Genomic DNA, 24,243 nt, shown 5'->3' on the forward strand with positions numbered 1-24,243 from the left:
GTCATCTTTTACTTGCTTAGCTACTCACAGTAACAGAAATTTAAAACAGGAGTGCTCAAACTTTTGCATGTCACTGTATATCTAATTCACTAATTCAAATGATTGACACTAGAGGTTAAAACTCACAACTAATAAGTCCTGCCATCCTGTTCTCAATGAAAGCACAAACCATTTATTTGTATTTCTGAAATCATTACATAATGGGATAAAAGCAGCAGTAGCAAATGCCACCAATTTTTCCTTGAAGGACCACAGGGATTTTCCCAGTGGAAGCTTCAAATAATAGGTAATACTTATAATGCCATGCTGAAATTCAGTCCCTGAGACCACCATTATAATTTGTTGAAACTTAATTTGCAAATTAAGAGCCTTGCTCAAGGGCCAATAATCTGCAATTGCTCCATCCTGGGTATGATCTGTATCCAGTCTTGCAAGCAGGTCCTCCAGCTTACAGGGAAAACTTGGGAGTTGGTGGAAGGACTGGCACTCCAGCCACTGTAAAAAAAAAAAATCATATTGCTCCAGTGTGGTGCTGAGGTGTAACCCGCTGCACTTGGGTCCTAATCCAGGTGGTTTGGCGTGTGGTGGATGCGGCAACGCGCTATCAGTGCATGCTCGCAACCTTAACTAAACAGTAAAGACTCTTCAACAAGCTACAGTTAAAACCAGCAAGAGAATTTACCACTTAGCCATGTCAAACATTTATAGTATATAGTTTATAATTGGCCTATAAAGCAATAAATTGTAGCAATCATCAAGTACAAATAATGACAATATGTGTATTTCTGGGTATACACATTTTTATCACTTGTTATGATACTAATTGTTTATATAATATAAATATAAAATACCCGCTTGAACTCTTTTATTCAATATAAACCATGGTGCTGTTCTTTCAGGTGATTAGCCAGGTTTGATGTGTTCCCTAGATTCATTTCTATTGATTAGAGACATTTTTTACAGACCAGTTTTTCAGAACTTTTTCCCTTGAGCTAGGCTATATATCCCGGTCTCAAATAAAACCTATAGCACTCAACAAAATTAAATCTGTATACAGCAAAAGTAATAATAATAACTGTGATTTATTGTGGGAAATTTGAAAAATATATCCCAAGCATGATTCCCACACTAGCCACATATGGTACAAAAACACCATCATACTGTATAAAGTAGCCTTAACTTTGCTTTTACAATAGTACTGAAACTTTTGTAAATAGCATACCACATAAATAAAATATAGATTATAAAATACAGAAACTGTTTATTCTGTACAGTACATCTTCACTGGTGCTCATCGATAAAATTCACAAAAGCATTTTCCACCGGACACCTTGTTCGCTAAATATTTTCCTGGAAATTCACCTTGCAGCTGACTTTGATGAACATTTTTTTTCTAGCGTCCTATTATGCTTTGTGAGGCCAGTATAATGTCACAGAGCTGTAGCAGCCATGTGCAGAACTTTCATTTACATGTACCGCAAGATTGTTGCAAAGCTGTTTTGGGCCTGTGTGATGTCAGTACCTGATCAGTTCTCCTGCCATCCATTCCACAGGCATTTAAAAAACAAAAAACTTGAAGTATTTTCATTTAAGGAGTATATCAGCTTACAATAATGAGACTAATATGAGTACTGGCGCCAGATGTATAACATTAATCCCTACTGCCCCACATGGCTAATCTGCATACATAATTAGCCATGTGCTGCAACTATATCCAAAACATGCCTTAAAGAAGCCCTCCCCTTTCTGAAAAAAAAAAACACTGTGAACTAATAAAAATGAAATTATTATTCCTGTTTACAAGACATGTTTATCTTCTTCTCCTAAAAGAGGAAAACATTTGCAGCTGTGCCTAGGGCCACAGCTTCAAATAATGTAACAATCCAGTCCCACTTCGTCACATGACTAATGTGTGCCCCAAGACTGCTGCCTCACCGCTCAGATTACATTTTTGCCCACAATAATTAGTCCAATATAGCTGTCAGATGCTTCCCCAACCCTCAGGGACAATTAAAACACCACTGAACCATTATAATCCTTTTAATAGTAGTTTCTCCTTCTATACTGACTTCAATGCATTTCACAGAGTTCAGTTAAAGTTTACAAACATTTCACAGTGAAGCAAAATTGTCAGAGTTCACTCATCACTGATCTTCAAAATGCTTAAGAAAATACTGCTACAGTTGTCAATGTTAAAGCTTCTTCAAAAATTTAAAATCACTTTTGTTTTGCCAGATACTACATAAACCAGGGTGACTGGTAGACAAGAGTATTCAGTATAAATTCTGTATTTATACTGTACAAGCTGCATGTGATCTGTAATGCAGCTATTCACAGAAACTTCACTTTTAGTTAAACATAATAGTTTATGCTCATGCTTTGTTGAGTCTAGCAGTAAATGCAGCTGAATTTGTATTTATTTTATTTATTATATTAATGATACTGATAAACAAACCCACTAAACTACATGAAAAAAATCTGGTAAGCTATTAAAATAATATGTCTTAATGCCATAACTGAAAACAATGCATTTCCAGTCTTACTGTGGAAACTGCTGAGATATTTAAAATCAATTTCCACAATATTAAAAAAAAATGGCCTTCCTCTCTTTCTCATGGGGGTTGAATTGAATTAGTTTTGTTAAGTTTGACTTGATTTTGTGAAAAGTTACATGCTTTTAATCTTCTTCTTCTTTTGGCTGCTCCCGTTAGGGGTTGCCACAACAGATCATCTTCTTCCATATCTTTCTGTCCTCTGCATCTTGTTCTGTTACACCCATCACCTGCATGTCCTCTCTCACCACATCCATAAATCTTCGCTTAGGCCTTCCTCTTTTCCTCTTCCCTGGCAGCTCTATCCTTAGCATCCTTCTCCTAATTTACCCAGCATCTCTCATCTGCACATGTCCAAACCAACGCAATCTCGCCTCTCTGACTTTGTCTCCCAACTGTCCAACTTGAGCTGACCCTCTAATGCACTCATTTCTAATCCTATCAATCCTCGTCATCCCAATGTAAATCGTAGCATCTTTAACTCTGCCCCCTCCAGCTCTGTCTCCTGCTTTCTGGTCAGTGCCACCGTCTCCAACCCATATAACATAGCTGGTCTCACTACTGTCCTGTAGACCTTCCCTTTGACTCTTACTGATACCCGTTTGTCACAAATTACTCCTGACACTCTTCTCCATCCATTCCACCCTACCTGCACTCTTTTTTCACCTTTCTTCCACAATCCCAATTACTCTGTACTGTTGATCCCAAGTATTTAAAATCATCCACCTTCGCCAACTCTACTCCCTGCATCCTCACCATTCCACTGACCTCCCTCTCATTTACGCATGTATTCTGTCTGGTTCCTACTGACCTTCGTTCCTCTCCTCTCTAGAGCATATCTCCACCTCTCCACGGTCTCCTTACCCTGCTCCCTACTATCGCTACAGTAATAAAAGATTTAAAAAAATAAATAACCAAGCTGAATATAGTAAATGATTTTTGATAGATGTGTTATACTGTGGTGGGCTGGCACCCTGCCCACTGTTTGTTTCCTGCTTTGCACCCTGTGTTGGCTGGGATTGGCTCCAGCAGAACCCCGTGATCCTGTAGTTAGGATATAGCGGGTTGGATAATGGATGGATGCATGTGTCATATTGACACAGTGTTCCGTATGATTTCGTCTTTAGTTTCAGTCAACTAAAAGGGAGTAATATTTTGGAACAAATACAGAACTGATATACAATATCTAATATATTAAAACAAACAAATAAATAATAATTGCCAATTCCCTCTCCTAAGGCGTATCCTTGTTTTTTGTAAAATTTCCTCTCTTAAAAATTAAGTATCTCTCGGTACTCTATTTTGTGTTTTTACTTAAACTTGTGGTGTTAATTCTAGTCTTTATATTTGGCAAAATACTGTTACATGCTGTATTAACCTCCTTAAGATGGTACATGGAGTTGATATAGCTATGTAAAATGAAACTGACACACCATCTTTCTGAAGTTCTATCAAATTTTATTTTTTTTAATTGTGTACCTCCCACAAAAACAATATTGGTTTTCTGTATTGACGCTTTCATTTTATTTTAAACTTTTTTCCATTTTTATTTTGTTTTAGAAATACTACTTGATATTCACAAGTATATACTATATCAATTATTTGATTTTATGTTCAGTTAGTCAATATTTTTGTATGTTATTTTATCATATTTCGCATCCAAATTCACTTTAACTTAGCTTTTTAAATTATTAGATATTTTACTTTGAATATGTTTATGTCTTGATAATTTACTGAATTGTTCATTTGCTAATCCTGCCACCTGCTCTTTTTATTCTAATATAGTTAACAGTCTTTTAGAAGAATTATTTAGACTACACAAATTTTAAAAAATCTAAATTCAAGGATGACAAAAAAAAACTAAAAGGAACAGGAAAAAAGGTGATTACTTCATGATTCTTACTTCTGCATGAGCTAAGCACAAAACAATAAGGAGGCAAATCGTAATGTTCCTTTTAATAAAGAACTTCCAAGAAAGTGGAAGTGATTCACAGTTATTGGAACTTGTTCCAAAGATTTAAAAATTCCATTAGTCATACTTTGGGAAATCTCCTCAAACTGCCTAGGCCCTGTCCTCAACATGAGATATTTGAACAAAAAGAGACAAATAATAATCAGGCATCTCATGTGATAGTGAAAACAAGTAGGAAAACATTTTTAAATAACATGGTATGGGTTAAAGCCAACAAGAAAACAGACGAGAACACAGTGTCGACAATTACTTAAACACTATAGAAGAAACAGATGTACAGTACTGTGACACCATGGGATATAGATGGGTGGAGGTAATGTGGCCACCCAGTAAGGAACTGAGCATTTGGTAGAGTTGAACAAACTTAATCCAATCTGTGCACAGCGACCAGTTTTACACGTCAGCAATTATAACACCCAGAAACTAGATTTCACTTGTAAATAAACCCAATGATTACCTGCTTTACTATGCATTTTGTTTTTGATTTGGTCTTTTAACAAATGTTAGCAAAAACCGATTGACACCTCTGGCTCTGTCTTAAGTTTCTTCTGGTTTAGTCACGCCAATGCTTCCTAAACTCTTCTTTTAAATCAAAATTTCTTATAAATGGGAATTTAATTATTTTTCTTCTTTTATGTGAAGAACTGCACATTTGACTGGCCAGCATGTGTTATTAAATCATAAGCCCATATATGAACCTTCATGCAACTGACCATAAATATATCTAAACGTGATAATTTTCTTGTGTTTTATAAATATATTTAGTCCTTCATGTGCTGTGAAGTACATAACATCCATCCCTTTTTAACTTCCCCAACCTGAGCCACTAATAATTAACCATATGAACACTAGCTACATCACCAGTCACCTCATGTATAAACGGTACATATGCACAAAAATGTTGCACACGCACGTTTCCACGCAGACTTTGAGATGTACAAAAACTAAACATGGCATAAAGCCGCACACAATTTCACAGCAGCCTAACCCTATGCATGTTTCTGCTTGGTTTTGCAAACTGGTGGAACCCAGTGTCAAAGCAGAGCTAGTGTTTCTGTGTGTTCTCCCTTTTTTCAGATTCACATCAATGATGTGGGATTTATCAAATATATCGAAATTAACTGCACACTGTTTACAAATTTAAGGAACTTGATTGTAATCATTCTGTAACTATATAATGTTGCATGCAATGGCCAAACTATTCCAAATACCATAAATGCTTTAGCAATGTTTCTCTCAGTGCACTACTTAACAGTGCACTGAGTGCACAGTGATTTAACCCATTGTATCTGTGTGTGGAACTACAGCTGTACAACAGGCGATTGGAAAACCCTGGAGGACACTTATAGCACATGCTGCCTCAGGAAACCACCATTCCATTCAGCCATCCCGCAGTCTATTTGAACTTTTCCCATCCGGCAAGCACTTCAGAGCTTTTCCTGCACGGACCTCTAGACTAACAAACAGTTTCATCCCAAGGGCTACAAATGCCCTCAATCAGTCCATCAAATCCTCTCAGTAAAACTGTTTGCACTTATAATTACAGTTACCTCACTGTAAACTTACGCTACAATTGTAATATTGTGCAACTTGAGCCGCTTTATGATCCATTTGCACTATCTGCACTATATATGCATGTATATTGTACTTATGCTTTCATACTATATATCTTTCATTGTTTTTATTGTATTATTGTTATTATATAATTTTATAGGAAAATAAGTTTATGAAGGATTTGCAAATTGAATCTCATTTTACCATACAATGACAATAAAGGAATTTGATTCAATTCAATAGAAGAGAGTGTGTATTTACAGATGATGATGACTGGCTTCTAAGTTGATCTAGATTTCTAAGAGCTATCTTCTTTTTGCTGTGTGCTGTTAGAATATTAGGATATATACCTGATGTCATTTTTATGATGAAATGAGTTAAAGTATGTATATTACATTTTACAGATAAATTGTTAACTTCATTTAAATAATGCACACTGTTAATAATTAAACATGTGGAGACACAGTGGAGCAGTGGCAGCGATGAGCTGGCACCTTTTCCAGGAATTGTTCCTGCTTCGTGCTGTATGCTTGCTGGGTCTGGCATGACCCTGAATGGATAGATGGATGTAATAATTTAACATGTACTACAAAGATTTTTCAGTGTTCCTTAAAAGTTTTGAAGAATCGGCATTCTAAATTTACAGGTGGTTTTACATTTATTACATAGCATATATTGTGGTGATTCGTAACATGGAGAAAGAAAATGGAAGAACAGGAATTGGGTGTTGGTACGTTTGACAGACACAGCACTGCTGCAATAAATTATTTCATCGAGGGTCACGTGTGTCCCAGCAAGCATCTAGTGGGAAGCGGGAACAATCCCTGAACAGGGGAGACAAGAACAATCCCTGGACAGGGCTCCAGCTCGTGGCTACCGTGTCCACATGTTTAATACATGCTTTAATGCATTTCATCATGAAAATGATATCAAATATACATCTTAGTATTCTAAAATGTTCAGAGAGCTGTAATATAATGAATGTAATGTGTTCTGTGTGGCATTCAGTGCCTGCACACTCCTGTCTATGAAAGAGAAAGCCCATTTAAGAATCACATAGTGATTCACACACATAGAATACGAAGCATTTAATGTGCTACTTCAGTTACGATGGGATTTCAGGAACTCTACTAAATTAAACATCGATTGTAAGATGAAGTTTATGACGTACTACTTTAATGACAAAATAAACTATGAGATTAAAGTGGAAATTTCAAGATTAAAGTCAACATTTTGACCTTTTTTTTCACTGCGTCCCTATATTTTTTTCTGTTCTCTGTACTCTAATACACTTTCGTTTGACACTCAGCAGTTGGGCCTTGACTCTAATACACTCGTTTGACACTCAGCAGTTGGGCCTTGACTCGCATTTCCACATCGACTTTGACATGAGACCACTTCTTTTTTACTTTGCGCACTGTACAACTTTCTGAGCTTGAATGTTTGAGTGTCATTCCATCAAGTTCCTTTTGTTGCTCATACCTCTGCCTAAGCCACCAAAAAGTACATTTTTCCTTGCCTCCACTGGTGAAATTATTCTTTTTTATATGTGCTTTTGTCATTATCTTTTAAAAAAACACTCAACTCAAAGGGTTATTTATGTTGATTTACATATTCAAATATGCAAAATTCTGAAAAGAGTTGGGGTGGAGTGGCAGGCGCATGCACTTATGTTACATTTCATGCTGACCAGGATTTATGGAGCGGTACTGTGTGGAAGTTGGCTTATGTACGGTTTTGTGCATCTGAATATTTTTGTGCATATACACATTTCCACTTTTCTCTGCATGCCATATTTTAGTGTGAATTCTATGTGTGCATTATACATGAGGCCCCAGATCACTGTTTCAAAAAATCTAATAGATGGATTAAAACTAAACTGACAATTTATTAGTATGCTTCTTTTACTGGATTACACTCAGCACACTCTTTTCTGCTTGGCTAGGTGATTGAGTGATTTAGTGTGCTTCTTGCCTTACACTCAGTGCTGCTGGGATAATAACAACACATTTATTTTTTCCATTAATAAAATAAGTGTCGCGTTTGGTTACTCACTACCTTAAAAAGTAATCAAACTTTTTAACACGTTACTTTTAAAGTTTTACCCCAACACTGCTCCTGAGATTGCACCACTGAGCTTAGCACTGTACATTCAGCTTATTGATGACTTCTGAAATACTGTGACATTTTATTTGATCCAGGAGAAGGAATAATGCCATCATCAGAGCAATTGCTTCTGGAAATGTATCTTCTGGATGTAACTACCAATGACTGCTGAAAGTGAATGTGAAGCTAAGCAGAATAAAAGAGTGCAGACTACAAAATCCTTAATTGTAACGTGATTAAGGGTTTCATGCCAAATTACCTGGGTTATTCATGGATAAATGCAAATCTGTTAACCTGGTTTCTCAGAGACCAATAAGCCAGTTTCTCTAACCAGAATAAGAGTTTACAAGCCATTCTAGGAACCTAGAGTCTAGTATTAGCAGGTTAATAAAGTGCACATAAATACACTGTCTGCTGCAATAAATTTCTGGAAATATCTTTGTAGGTTTCAACACTATTCTTTTATAAAAAATAAAATTTTTGACGCTTAATAATGGTGGCAGAAAAGGTACTCTTGCAGTTTCTCCTGTTAATTCTCAAATATGCTGAGATCTCTTCATTGGGCATCCATGTTATGTGGCATATACTCTGGTATCTTGCTGTTTATAAAATTGATTGGCCACTTTTGCATTGTGAATGAGGACACCATTATCATAGATTTCACTGCCTTCTGGTTTTAAATTCTTCAACGCAGGCTGAAGGTGGTCACTCGGAACTCCTTTGCACAAATAGAATAGAAGCATCCCACAACATTATGTGAGTTCTTTGCAGTGCTTTATTCAAAAAAGGCCATAAGTAGACATTACTTTCATTTTATTTCAATCTATGAAGTTCATTCAGTGGATTGTTTTCTTGATGAAATGCGGCTCTTACATTAGACTGATATTTACAATCAAATACGTTAGATGTGCTTGTCTGTCTTTCCTTGCATTTTGAAGCAAAGGACAGACTCCTTTTTGGGATGATGCATTTCCTTTATTGTTGAATGCCTATATCATTTTAATTCTGCATCAGTCATTAATGCTTGCACAATCTTCATCAGTAAAGCCATTGCAATGCCAAATGTGCCCCAATATTTAACCCTATCTGAAAACCACAGAGATATCTTCTTCAATGATAGAAAAACTAAAAAAAAAGGGGATCTGACAAGATGGTCTCAAGATACTCTTTTTGAACTTTTCTTTCCTTTAAAGCACCATTAACATGTATTTAGTTTACTATGATGATTTAAACGATATTATAACATAAAAATACAACAACTGCTTGTTCTACATAAGCAATGAGGCATTTTGTAGACCATTCTCCACCCAGGTAAACAAAAAAAAACTGATAAAATTTCTTTCCCACTGCACATGCAGACTGAAACTTGTTGTTTATTCTGAATATTATTTACAAGACTTTGTTTAATATAATAATGCTCTATCAGTCGATGTAACCAGTCCACATAGCCATACCTTCAATTAACTGCAGCAGGTGAATGAAACTGACATCTATTTGGTTATTTGTAGATCAGTGAGCCAATCTGAAGTTCACAGAGGAAGTGAAAATTCAACAGGTTTAGAGATGTGAAACAAGAAGACTGGGCAGGCAGTTAAAATGTAATGCAGATTAGAGAGATACAGTCTAACAAGTACATGGGAACAAAGAAAGCTGTGAATTTTTTTCTTTTTTTAAAGAAAGATATGCATAGTTCCCTTTAAACCTCTGAATCACTTCATATACTTTTTCACACAGGTTTAACATGTAACTATCACTATTGGACCTTGATGTACCAAAAGATTTCCAAACCTTTTTTATAAGACACACAGAGAGACCAAAACTTCACATAGTATTCCAGATGAGCACTCACTAGTTTACTGTATTTTAGTTTATATATAGCCTCCCTTGACTTGTACCCCATACACTGGGCTATCTAATTCCCTATTATCAATCCTATTTGCTTTTCTACACTAGCTATGACTCATAGGTGTGCTTTCAATTTTCAAACTTCCCATTTTGTATTCAAATATAACAACTGCACTCCCTATATGTAATGCTTTAACCTAAATTAAGTGGCACATAAATGCCCAAGTCTAAAATCTGATTTATTTATCATTCTTTTGGTTGTGGGTATCCAGTATTCCACTTAGTTTTGTGTCATAAGCAGAGTTGCCTAGGTTGTTAGTTACATTTTTATACAATCAATTATATAATTGCCTGGGGTTTGTTTCGTGCCATTGGCTCCAGCAGACCCCCGTGACCCTGTAGGATATAGCGGGTTGGATAATGGATGGATGGATGAAGTTTTTGTTATTTCCTCAAAGAATTCCAGCATATTAGTGAATCACAATCTCCCACATCTAAATCTGCACACAAACATTTGTCCCATTTTACTTTTTAAATTATGTTGTATCAGGTAAAAATTTGCCCTACTAAAATTAAATTTTTGGAATAGGCACTATCCCAAAACACTGTTGAATGTGTGACTGTATATTATGGTCACTAAATCTCAACGTTTCAATCAGCTCTTCCCACTGAATTCATTCATGTAATGCATATTGTGGCCCCAGGAGGACCAGAGGAGGGCTTGTGCCTCCTCCAGACCGCAAGGGGGCGATCGCCCTGGTTATGTTGGGGGCCTCGGGTTAAGGGCTTGGAAGCCCAGCCCTGTAGGGACCCGTGGCCACCGCCAGGCGGCGCCCCGGTGCCTGGATATCCCGAGAGCCCAGCACTTCCGCCACACCAGGAAGTGCTGGGGGGAAGACTCTGGGTGACACCCCGAGGGCTGCCGGGAGGATAGCCGGCACTTCCGCCACGTTGGGGTGTGGCCAGGGGAGGAATGGTGGGAACACCTGGTGCTCGTCCAGGAGGTGCATATAAGGGGCCGCCTCCCTCCAGTCATGGGCAGAAGTCGGGTGGAAGATGACGTAGCTGGAGTGGGGACTGGAGGCAGCCAGGAGAGAAAGACACATTGACTGTGAGGCCTGGAATTGGTGCTGGAGGCACTGGGGTTGTGAGTACACGAAAAAACTGTAAATATTAGTGTAAATAAACAGTTAGTGGTGATGAACAACATGTCTAACTGTCTGTGTCCGGGCCAGCGTCCACAATATTTTACTATAAATACAATTCATAGGACAAATGTAAAATTTATATTCATATTTTTCTATTAACAAAAAAGAGCCACTAATTTACCATTTTGACAGCTTGCTTAACAGTGCCTCCTGAAGGCAGGTCTGATTAAACTGATTTTGCAGACAGGCATGATGGCTGCTTAGTCATTTAGGGCTGATGAGTGGAAAGGGTTGTCCACAGGCTTTTTAGAACAAAAACGAACGTAGTTGTGATGTACATGGACTGCCTATTTAGGTCTGTGCATCTTTTACAGTAAAGCAGAAGTGGAATCGTTTTAATATCTACTTTCTTTCTCCTTTCTGCTATTGGCTACTAAAACAACTACATCTTAAAGAATACAATTGCAACTTTTTTTGTTTATTGTTGTATTTCTAATAAACAGCCAGAATATCCCTACATAAGATAATTAAAACGTAAAAAATTCAACAAACAGGCTTGTATGTTTAGCTAATAGCTAAGCGGTCCCAATATCCCATCCAAATACTTCTTAAAGGTTTTTAAGGTTTCAGGCTTCAACTACATGACTCGGTAGTTTATTCCATATTCCCACAACTCTGAGTAAAGAAGTGCTTCCTGACTTCAGTCCTAAATGCACTTCTGCTTAATTTATTGCTTAACGTTATGGCCAAATAAGCTTGTCCAAAGATGAAGAAACTTTGAACTGTTAAGGGTCTGATAAAAACATGGTTTCACCAAAGCAAAAGATACATAAAAGATTTTGAAATAAGTTTAACATGACTCTTAACAAATTTTGCTGAAATATTTCTGAAGGCAATACAATTACTGTAAAACTAAAAACACGCCATATGTTGTAAATACTGAACATGTTCATAAAGGAGGTTATATCATAAATAAAAGAAAACGGGAAATTTAGGGTGGGGCAGCAGCTCGAGGACTAAGATCACATGATTTTAAATGACAGTGAAAGTACACCTTGTCTGTCTTTGCTATTGGCTGCATAGAAAATATTATATAGTGGTGACTCCTAACTGCCCTGGGAGTGTGCAGGCTGCTGGGCTTTATTCCAGTCCAAAACAATTTCACATTTAGTGCATATCTCCTGTTTTTAACTGACCTAACAGTTTAGTGAGCTGGCATTTTATTCTGATCGTAAGACATTCCAAAACATGTATAATTTGGCCAAACTTAAATGCTTAGGTTTCCTTTGATATTTGAATTCATTCTTATCTATAGAGTTTGCTCCCTTTATTGAATCCAAATACTGTCAACACTGAATTCTAAAGGACAGCAATTACTTCAGTAGTATAGTCACTCATCTGTTCATTTGTAAGAAATGTTTCTTAATGATCAGACAAGTTAAAATTGCAGTGAAATAATAGCTCCCCTTTAGAACACTGCTCACTGCAAATCACCAGCATCTGAATGCAATTATGAATTTAAGATTATGGCAAAGAATAGGAATATTTATGAATTTGTTAAAAACACTATATTGGGCAAATGATAACCACACTATAAAAGTAATTAAACATAAGAATGACACACTGATTGTGATATTAGATGGAATTAAAATGTGCAGTCATGTGAGTCTCCAATACTAAACTTGAAAACTAATGTTGTAGAGTGTATATAATGCTAGCTATATATTTGCTTCTTTATTTTAGGGAAATGCTATACAGAAAATAATGCTTTACACTGAAAACTGTAATTGACTGTTAATGCATTAAAGGATAAGTTCTGTATTTTCCAAGTCTTCACAATCATTAATTTGTCACATATAATTGTGTTCTAAAGTGAAGCGTTTTTGTAAATGTAAAAATTTTTTGTCTGTTCTTGCAACTTATAATGGGGCTGAGGGGTGCTTGGAACCACAGGTGAATGAAAAAGCCAAAACACTTACCAAATATATCCATTCTGAAGTGGCAAAGTTGTCAATTTAGGAAAACGTGCCTTCCACATTTATGAGGCATCCTTGTTATAATGAAAGGAAACTAGAAATAAACCTTTTATCATATATTCTTGTAGCTATTTTTTTTTTTTTTTGAAGTAAGAAAACATTTTCTGTTTGCTTAACTGCTCATAGTTATTGTAATGGATATAGATTTATGACAATCCCAATAAGCCCCCAGTGACAAGTCATACTCTGCTAATAATCCTATTTTTGCTTCTGCATTTCTGTTTCTTCAGCGGTTTTATTCAGCTATGGCTTGTAACAACAAACGGATGCACACTAACATATTATGATTATTTTTACCTAAAAAGCAACAACCGCACCAGCCTATCACATTCTGAGTTAATATTTTACATAGCCTACAAAGCAAGATCAATGCCAAGTGGCAGCATAGTGAAAAAAGTACAAATACATTTTACTGTACTTCCCACAAATAATAATACATCTGAAGTGAACTGACAATACTGCATTGTATTTTTAATAAAAGCATTAGATTTTTTAAAAAGCAAAGTCATCTGCAGTTCAGTTTCCTTAGTGCATTGTGTACATGCACAATAAAAAATACTCAAAAAATGAAAAAGTAAGAGTGTATGATAAAGTAGATCAAAGTACCACAAACCATTTATCAATATGTTTAATGCATGATGAGTCACTCTTGATAAGGATATGGTACTTGGACAACATGTTTGAATAAGTAAAGTCACTGACACTCACTCATTCCAATCCATCCATACATATATGGGAAAATTGTGTAAAACTCATGCAGACTCTGGCACTGTGAGGTAGAAATGGCAGATCTGTGCAACGCCTCTGCCTATGCAAAACCATCTGTACTGAACTTACTAAACTTCAACCTTATTAAACCTAGGTGAAATGGTATTGCTAAATTAGCCCTAGTCTCTGTGTGTGTATTCACCCTGCAAAAGACTGGTGCCTTGCCCAGGTATTTTTCTGACTTGTGCCAGATGCTTGCTGTCATAGTTTCAAGTCCTGTGTAAGTGGGTTAGATACTGCACATAAATGGACACCTATAACATCTATTTAGTTCTTGTCACTTGATTGCATGCTCCAAGCAGGAACTCTCTCATTCAATCACATGCATGGATTATCAATCCGGTGGCAGCAGGCAGCTTTTTGGGAAAAAAAATTAGCCTCTGTATACTGAAATAACATAAGTGATCGCAAGTTTCCTTTTTCAATAATTACTGTCTAATTGTTTACAGAACAAAAACAACAATTCACAGCTGGACATCACGCAATAATGCCAATAACGGTGCTCTGCGATGACTTTCCATGGTTACTGAACTAGTGCCACAGAGGAAAACAAATCAGGTGGGTGGTGACATGAAGAACACAGCCAGCCATCTTTTCACATGGCTGAATCTCACATTCCCAGAAGGGATTCTACTCCACTGAGCTCTTGAGCAAAGCCCTTAAACTGTAAAATGGCTCCAAGGGCGCTGTACAGTAACTGACCCTATGCTCTGACCCCCAAAGTCACACAAAAAGACAATGTCCCCTTGAGGATTAACAAAGTATATCAAATAAAAATCAAATCTAATGATGGATTGCTTTTATATCTTCTTAAAACAACATGATACTCCATTTTGCAATATTTGTGTAACATCAACACATAGATTAATACTCGATTTTTGGCTTCAAAAAGGGGCGTATTCAATAAGCTTTAAGACTTTTCTTTAAAATGGCAACCTGGTATCCAAAACTCCATTATAAAACACAAGAGCTGGCTATTTGTTTTATTAATTGTATATAATATGCTTCACAAATAGATTACAATTTCATGTGGCAAACTAATCTCTTCACATATAAAGCTATAAAACATCTATCCTTCTGCTGTCTATGCCTACGACTAATGCCGTCCATCATCCATAACAGAGTGGGAATGTCTGATGAACAAAGGCAAATGACCAACTTAAGACAGTAAACTGTGCAGCCTACGTCTGTTTATCACGTCGTCCGGCATCCACAACAACGTTGGAAACTCCAAAGAAAAAAGGCAACAAAGAAAGAAGGATATAAGGCATATCCAGTGAACAATTGGTTTGTAAATGCACAACACGATCAAAGCACACAGACTTAACCATTGTATCATTATGCTCGTTTCAATAAACTAGCATTTTGCTATTCTGGTATATACTGTTCCATAATAGTGAAAAAACAACTTTAACTTGAAAGGAAAACTGAACTTATCCTTTAAAGCAAAACTTTAAACAAAATACTTCCCAACATAATTAAGCAATCATAAAACCACAAATTGTCAAAAAAACATTACACCAGAATTAGATTCCATTGGACACATGTATGCATGGAATTATTTTGGGCATTAATGATGAAATTATATTAAAAAGCCTAATATGATAAAGACACCTCAAAACTAATTTTATATATATATATATATATATATGTATATGTATATGTATATGTATATGTATATGTATATATATATGTATATATATATAATTTGTTTTGCGGTGTCTTTATCATATTAGGCTTTTTAATCTTTTTAATCTAATTTCATCATTAATGAATATATATATATGGTACCCTGAATATGACTGTGTTTCCTCTTAATGCAATTATAAAACTTGGTGAGAAACAAGCCTACTGTGAGCTCAAGTCAGGAACCGATTTTGAACAGGATGCTGATCCAGTACAGGAAACTGTCTGACACATTCACCAATCAACTTAATACACATGTCTTTGTGATGTGGGACCAAAGACAGTGCAGACACAGGAAGAACATGGAAAGCCACACAGGCAGAAACCAGGCCAGTACTGAAACCTTTTTGTTCCTGCAGTTGTATAGGAATAATTATAACCACTGTACCGCCATACCACCAACCCTGTCATATGTTCAGCATCGTCTGTACCATTTTCCCTTTGCCTGGTGACGATCACAGTGGACACAAAACAAGTTAGACTGAGCAAACCTCCCTATCCTGCAACTCTCTTCAGCTCCCCTTGGGAAACTTTATGACGCTCCCGAGAAATCCATCCATCTATCATATATATATATATATATATATATATATATATATATATATATATATATATATATATATATATATACACACACATTTTGTCCAGGGCCTGTCCCAGGGTCCTCTACAAGTGGGCTGTGTCTAAAACGCCTAGAACACAGCATGGTGGTGTTAAGGTATGGTAATTAGGCTAAATGGCGAAGAGGTAAAAAACTGCTTAAAAAGTTCCACTTAAATTTCATCTTAAGTTAAATCTCCTCAATACCATATAAATCAACATTTTCCATTACAGCTGGCTCCAGTGACGCACCGATTCTACTTTGAGCTCCTTACTCTAGCAATAAACCCAGACTCACGACACACGAAATTCCGTTTTAACCCGCTATCTCTTCACCCAGTGCTCTCAACTGAAAGTGAGGAGCTTCACTTCACTATTGCGGTCTGGTGCAATTTCCGTACAATTCCGCATATTATTCCTAGTCAATGCTCAAATCGTGTCTTCTGTCCTGCTTCTTTTTATACGATCCGTCTTTTTATAGTGGAAGCAACTCAAATCACCTATCGACATTGATTATTTGATATACTGTTGTGTTTTTGTTTTCTATAAAGAGTACTATCCAAATGAGCTCTAACGTAAATAACCCTATGGCGCAACTGCCTGCGTGTGTGTTTTGAGAACTTGCTGAGTGACTTCTCAGGGTTACACAGCAAGTCAACTTCGGTATAAGATCAAGGGGCTCGTCGACTACGCCAAACTCCCATAAAAAAGATACGCACAATCTGTGCCTGTTTCAACGGTAAGCAATGATGTAATTCAAACAGATGATATATCAAGAAACTCTGCTCCATGGATTTGTAACTAAATTTTGATTTAAATCTCGGCGATTAACAACAGAAAGGCAACCCTTCCTGAAAGAAATGCGACAGACTGCTACCGTGATTTTTACGCGCACTAAACACCTTTAATCAGATGATTGTTTATATCTAAGTCAAGTGCAAAGTCTTCCACCCCAGTTGTGACTGTAACCTATAAGCGCCTCTCGCAGCCACATTCATCATTCCTATTCACTTGCGCAACTTCTCAATCCGTCACACCCTATAGCACTCCCACTTTGAAAATAAAAAACACCTCTAAAACTCGAAAGGCTAGTCGTGCACAGCTACGTACGGTTGCCGCGTTAGTTAGCCCTTCTTCACTCGCGAGCCACCATCCACTGTCGCGTAAAGTGACCTGTAAGGGACGCAAAAGGCCACCAGTGTCCTTACGTACAAGACTGCACTTCGTGTTGAGGCAGGGTAAAAACGTACGTCCCCCCCAAAAAAAACAAGTAAAGTTACACACTGGAATGCGCTTCTGTCAAATAAACACAGCTATGTAGATATTTCGCCCAAAAAAATGTCATGCAAGACCCACATACAGTCTACTCGAAAATCGTGCAAAATGGTACTTTTTAAGAAATGAAGTGAAAACTTTCCAACTTACCCAACTGTCTATCTATCCACTTCGTCACCCATATCCGCAGAACGCAAAGCAAATCAAGAGTCCTGTAAAAACTTTACTCTTCTTCCTAACACCTTGCTGCTTTTTAGTCTTCTGATTTGAGGTGTATAAATCCCAGAAAAGTGCTTGGCGGGCGCGTGACAGCAACCGCAAAGCCGAGCAGCTGCACGCGCCGCCGCCGCCGCCGCCACAGCGTCCAGCGAAACTTTCTCCTTCTAAATGCCCGGCTCAGTTACAAGCCGCGCAGTTGCAGAATAGGCGACCTGTCTCCTCACGTCTCCTGCTGCGATGTCGTCACAAGGAAGAGGGCTCCAGGAAGCAGTGACATGGCACTTAGCGCCGATAAGCCTGTCTGCTGCTGCCTCCTGTCGGCGGAAGAGCCAAGTGGTAGTGTGGAGTGGGCTCACAATCGGCCGCGCAGTGCAGAACAGCGATTGGAGTGAGAACGTAAGAGCCGCAGCTGCCACTTGCAGGAAGAAGGAGGGCTTCGAGAGAGCAGGGAAGAGGCCGCTTTGTGGCGTGGGATGCCTAGCCAATGTTGCCCTGGGCTGATGCGACTGAACAAAGATCCGTGAACGTTAACCCCACTATCTTCTGTGGATGGATCGCGCTTTTCTCAGAATCCATCCCGTTGGGTAGCTTTACAAAAATACTTACATAAAGCCAAATTTGTGTATTATATATTCGTACAATGTGCTAAAACTTTGAAACACTGTTTTGGAGCTGTGGAACAACTGATATGCTACAGCCCCCTACCGGAGACAAAAACAGCTAGCACTGTCAAATGTGCTGCCCATGTTGCTTGATCGCTTCTCGCATTTTCAAGTCATTAAGCTAATTACAAAAATTGAGCAAGATTTATTGACAGTGCAAGTTTACAAGTCTGAAAAACATTTTCAAATCAATGAATGTACTTGACCAGTCAGTTCAAGTGGGCTTTATTGTCCTACCACTTATATCAATTCCTTGGCACATTACATGGAATGAAAGTATGCTTACCAGAGCCACACTGTAATATTTAGACCAGGGCTATTCAATTATAATTTAAGTTGGGCCAGATTTTCAAACCAAGAAATTTAGCTGGGCCAGACATTTTTAGCAGCAGTTAATGACAAATTTTAAATCAACACAAATGAATGTATTTAAAAACTAGTATTGTTTATTCATTGTTTCCCTTTTACATTTGGTCACAAATCAAATGTATTTTTTTTTTTTTATTGTATACCAGTAAGAATAAGAGCAGCTCACTACTCAAAACGGGTGCACTCTGAATTGAACCAGAGACCTTTTGATTGCCAGTCAGCAGTTCTTACCACTATGTCAACAAAGCTATTATGTCAGTGTTGTACCCTAAACCAATTACTTTTTCTACGGTAATATTCTTGAGTAAAAGTGCACTTGTTTTTCTATATTTTTATCTGTTGTGAAATTGTTTATTTGATATTTGGACTTCAGTCTTCACACATTATACACTTCATGTGTACATTTTGTCAATTATTACTAAAATATGAAAAACGTTTCTCTTTTAGCCATGTGTTCAATTATTCCTGCCTTGCAGGTCATCCTACAATTTACACAGATCATTGTACAGTAGACATGGAACACACATGAAATGTATGCATTCCAAATGACGATATCTTATATATATCCTATACAACTCCAGGCACCACACGCGCATATAAGGAACCTTGACTTGAGCTGGGAGAACTTTTTGCCCGAGATGATCTCCGGCGGTGGGGGGATGGGATAGCTTGCTGCTTGTGCTGATAGACACATTTACAAAATAAAAGATGCTGATGGAGATTTGCAAATGGATTTAAGGTGGGCCGGGATTACGAGTTTTTTCGTTTGGCTTCAGGAATTCTAGTGTTAAATGGGTGGTCATGACAGACAAGGGTTTTTTTCTTTTTTTCATAGAACTATTTCATTCACACAGTTTTAATCAGTCATATGACAGAGGTTAAATTTAAGTTCCATGATAAAGCCTTTCCTTTTGAAATTGTTTCCACGCCCCAGAAGAAAACTACCTCAGTAAATGTAATTATGACATGAAAGTAGATTAGTACATTTATTTTAATAATTTGTCTTTAAAATGTCTTTGTGCAGAGTTCTTGGGTGTAAAGTAATGCATTATCTTCTTACATAATATGGTACAGTGGCTGTCCGTTTTTCTGTCCAGGATTTTAAATCACCTGTAGCTCGCAAACTGTTTGACCTATTGACGTGAAATTTGGTACACATATACTACGTGATGTCTGCTGTCCACTTTAGGGGTGATGATTGACCTCCAACGTCAAAGATCAACCCAGAAGGTCAAGGTCAAAATTAAATAACCTGTAGCCTGAAATCTGGCACACATATACTACTCTGAAACTCTGCACTATAACTTTATTTTAAAAACAAAGGGTTTTGGAATTATTACTCTTTTTATTTTTATTTTATTTTATTGTAGAATCAACTCTTGGCAGTGGGCAAGTCAAGTCAAGTGTATTTACTGCATGTTATCGTGAAGTGCGCCGTTACAGGTTAATTATATTTATTGGTAGTGTTGCTTTTTTAATAAATCATATTTTTCCTGTTTCTTTGTTGAAGAGCTCCCGTTGAAGAATTTATTGCCAAAATGACTGAAGTAACAACTAAAAAAGTGGAATTTTAACAAAGTCTACTGTCCGCAATCAATCACAGAGCATCCTGATAAAACAACTTTAATACACCTTCAACCTTAAAATGCAGACTTCATCACATCTGTGCATGACGAAACAGTGGGCAGGCAACTGCTCGTACATGTTTACTAACAGACAGGCCAGCATTTTGCATGGAGTAAGGTTTAATCAAAAGAGAAACAGCATGCAAAGATGTGCAAACACAAGGTGATTGGGACAATCAAACCTTATTGTGCTGCACCAAATCAGAACGATAAATGAATTCCACAGAGCACAGATATATTCATAACAGGGGACCAATGTGATGGGCAGATGAATTTCAAATGTTCTGCATGGCTACCTTTTTTTCTGATGACTGGTTGCATCATATTCATCCGTTTATTTATTATTCTGGCACAAGTGTAACCAGCCTGTCGCTGAAATTCACAGTCGTCCCCTCAGCAGCACCATGTACTTAGAAATATTTTCCCGTGCACGTCTCCAAGTCTGACATCATTTTTGCCAGGACTTCCTCGCACCCAGTGCGGGATATAAACTAGCCTTTATACTGTTCAGATATATGCAAGGTGGAGCCTGTACTGACACATTGTTAACGATATAATTAGTTTAAAGTTTCGATGATTTCATTCACAACTGACGAACTAAGTAGAAATGATAACCGCCAAAGCTTAATTTTGGTTGCATTTTAGTTTAAGTCTGGAGCCATGGCAGAACCACGGACAGGGCCACTTGGAGGATGCTTCTGGGCCGCATGTGGCCTGCAGGCCGCCATTTGAATTGCCCTGATTTAGACAAAAAATGGCAATGTAACATACAGAAGTGTGGGTAATTCTACATTATGTTATGAATTAAGAACAGCATCTGCACAAATTGACATGCAATACGTGATGACAGGAAATGGGCAAGGAATGCAGAACTGAACAGTAATTAGATACAAAGAGCTCAGGCTCCAGACCAAAATGATAAGGAGGACACAAAATGCTGGGCAGTACATGGTATGAAAAAGTCCCAAAAATTCAAAAACTAATAGTATACTCGACAGCGTGGCCCCCTGGAGCAGGACTTGGATATGAGCCTATGATAAGGGTGCACCTGCAGGAACAGGGGATAACATTGTATTTAGGTGCCCGCCTGTGGAAAGAAGCTGATGTTCAGTCTGGCAGTGTTGGGCAGCAGACTCCGATAACTTCTGCCAGATGGAAGCGTGGAAAAGAGATTGTGAGAGGGATGGGAGGGAGACATCTCCCACAATGCACAATGCTGAGCAGTGCTTTGTGAATGTGTCCGTAATGGAAAAGAGAGAAGTCCTAATAGTGGTCTCCACAGTGTTCACTTGCCATTGTCTGAACCTGTGATCAATCAGCAATGTTACAGTGATATAACTGGTTTGGACGCTTTTAGTTGTGTCTCCATAGAATTTTGATGAGGATATTCTGGAGAAGTCTTGTCCTCTTCAGCTGGTGCAGAAAGTGGAGTTGCTGCTGTGCTGTCTTGGTTAATGAGTAGGAATTGATAGACGATATCAGGTTTTCTGCCAGGTGCAGACCAAAGAATCTGGTGCTTTTCACTTTCTTTCATCCATAGAACTCTTGATGTAAAGTGGAGTGTGGGTAGGGTGCGTCTTGCTAAGTCTATGATTATGTCTTTAGTTTTATCAACATTGAGAGACAGGTTGTTGCAGTTGCACTGGTCTGCTATCTGCTCCACTTCTGTTCTATGCTTCGTCTCATCATCATTGTGGATGATACCCACTAAATTATTAAAAATAAAGGTTCTTTAAAGACACTGTAAGGTGCCTTACTAGGTTGTGTGGTTCCTTGTAGAACCATTGCTTGACAAAGCACCATTTCATTGTGGGATGAGTTCTTTGCATAAGAACTTGGTTCTTCATACTTTGAAAAACATTCTAAAATGTAGAAAAAAGACTGAAACCTTTAATGTTTGGTAGGCTACCTAGCAGGATGCTAAAAGATTATAAAAACCTGGACTCATCCCATGGTATTGTATGCAGCAAGAGTCCTTTTAAAATACTGGGCCATTGGAATTTTACAAATCTGTTAACATCTATTCATGGTTATTGTCTATATGGAGCCTGGTACACACCTATATAAATAAAGTTTTTTTCTTGAACCTTCATATGGATGGGTCTTTTGGGAACCAAACATGATTCTCCTATTGCATTTCTCTGAAAAAACATTCTGGCATCTTTATATTTAAGAGTGAATTGTCATGTCATCAGCAAATCTGATAATACTGTTGGAGCTGTGCAGTCATGAGTTAGAAAAATGTACAGAAGTTGACTGAACATGCATCCCTGGGGGGGATTCTAGTGCTCTGCTTTACAGTGCTGAAGATGTTCTTTCCTGTCTGTTTTCTTTCTACCAGGATGTCCAAAATCCAAGCTTTCCTAACAGGTTCTTAGGGATGATGGTATTGAATGCTTTATTAATTGATAAATTAATAAAGTTCTGAATCAATTTATTGCAAGTCAAAAGATTATTTAAATAATTAATGGTTCGATTAATTTATATAGTAACTGGTTAATCAACTGAGCCATTAGTCATTTCATTCATTTACTATAAATTAGATTCTTTTTTCACTCAGACAACGACCTCCACGACCCTCTACAATCTGGTGTCCACAAAGACCATTCCACAGAATCTGTTCTGGTTTCAGCCACAGACTTTCTCGAATCTGCTCAAGCTAATTCTCCCTCCTTTGTCCTTATCCTTTTTGACCTTTTATCAGCACTGATGTACTAAACCACTCATAAGAATGTACATAAGACATTTAACAAATTAAAGGAGACCAATTAATTCATAAAACATTTTTGATTATCGAATAGCTAAGATGTCCCAACATCTCATTCAGATACTTTTGAAAAAATTGTTATGATTTCCACTTCAGCTCCTTGGCTATGTAGTTTGTTCCAGATTCATGTGACTCTTTGTGTGAAGTCATGTTCAGTTTTTAGACCTTTCCCTATCTTTCCAATTGTCCTTTCTGGGCTGGTACATTATATAATGACAACTGAGGCAAGGCACACACAGTTTTGCTGGTCACACCACAAAACTCCCCACCTATTTATTCTCACTAGGCATGAATCAATCCACTTAATTCATGTACAGTGCATACTGTAATTGATGCAGGGTTCATAATAAAATACCCTTATTACACATCAGTGTAATACATGCCCTTTGGTTGTACTTTGTTGCTCTTCTCAGCACAGCTTTTAGTACATTCTTGCTAGAATTATACAGTCTGAGCTTAACATGCCTTGATTTATATCTAACCATTCTCACAACATAAACTGTTTTATTTGCCTTTATAAGTGCTTATGCATATTGCCTAGATTAGCTTTTCTCAACCTTTAAGTATTTGCGACCCGTGTTTTCATAACAGTTTTAATCATGCCCCCTAAGGTTTTTTTGAAAGGAGCCCACTAATACCAATTTGTTCTTTTTAATTAATGATATATCATAGATGCATATTTTATTATGCCTACTTAACTTTTATCGACATTTATCTAACTCTATATTTATTTTTCTAGTATCAGAATGTAGTTTAAGTTAATTTGTTTTGGTTTCAATAGATGTATTTTTCATATTTTCAATTCTTGTTTTCTTTTTTTCACATCTTCGAGCCACCCTTTTTGTTACTTTGTGCCCCCCTAGGGGGGCCCGCCCCGCAGTTTGAGAACCACTGGTCTAGATGATGAGAATGTTGTGTCAACAACATAAACCCCTAAATCCTTTTCAGATGTTACTTACTAAAGAAAAGCTTATTAGTTGCAATTATTAGGATCCATTTTGATTCCCTTCTTTTATATGGGAGTTGCATAGGCAGCTTTCTAGTCATCAGGTATTGTAG

General features: G+C 37.4%; 1 protein-coding gene across 1 annotated transcript in view; it reads right to left on the minus strand.

Annotated features, from left to right (window-relative positions):
* Positions 1–17,998, minus strand: part of map3k22 (mitogen-activated protein kinase kinase kinase 22) — a 176,587-nt gene extending 158,589 nt beyond the window's left edge. Inside the window, exon 1 of the mRNA XM_039753517.1 lies at positions 17,693–17,998. The gene's annotated coding sequence lies outside the window, so the exon portion shown is untranslated. The remainder of the gene's footprint in view (positions 1–17,692) is intronic.
* Between the last annotated feature and the right edge of the window lie 6,245 nt (positions 17,999–24,243).

This window comes from Polypterus senegalus, chromosome 5 (assembly GCF_016835505.1).
Source record: "Polypterus senegalus isolate Bchr_013 chromosome 5, ASM1683550v1, whole genome shotgun sequence".
NCBI lineage: Eukaryota > Metazoa > Chordata > Cladistia > Polypteriformes > Polypteridae > Polypterus > Polypterus senegalus.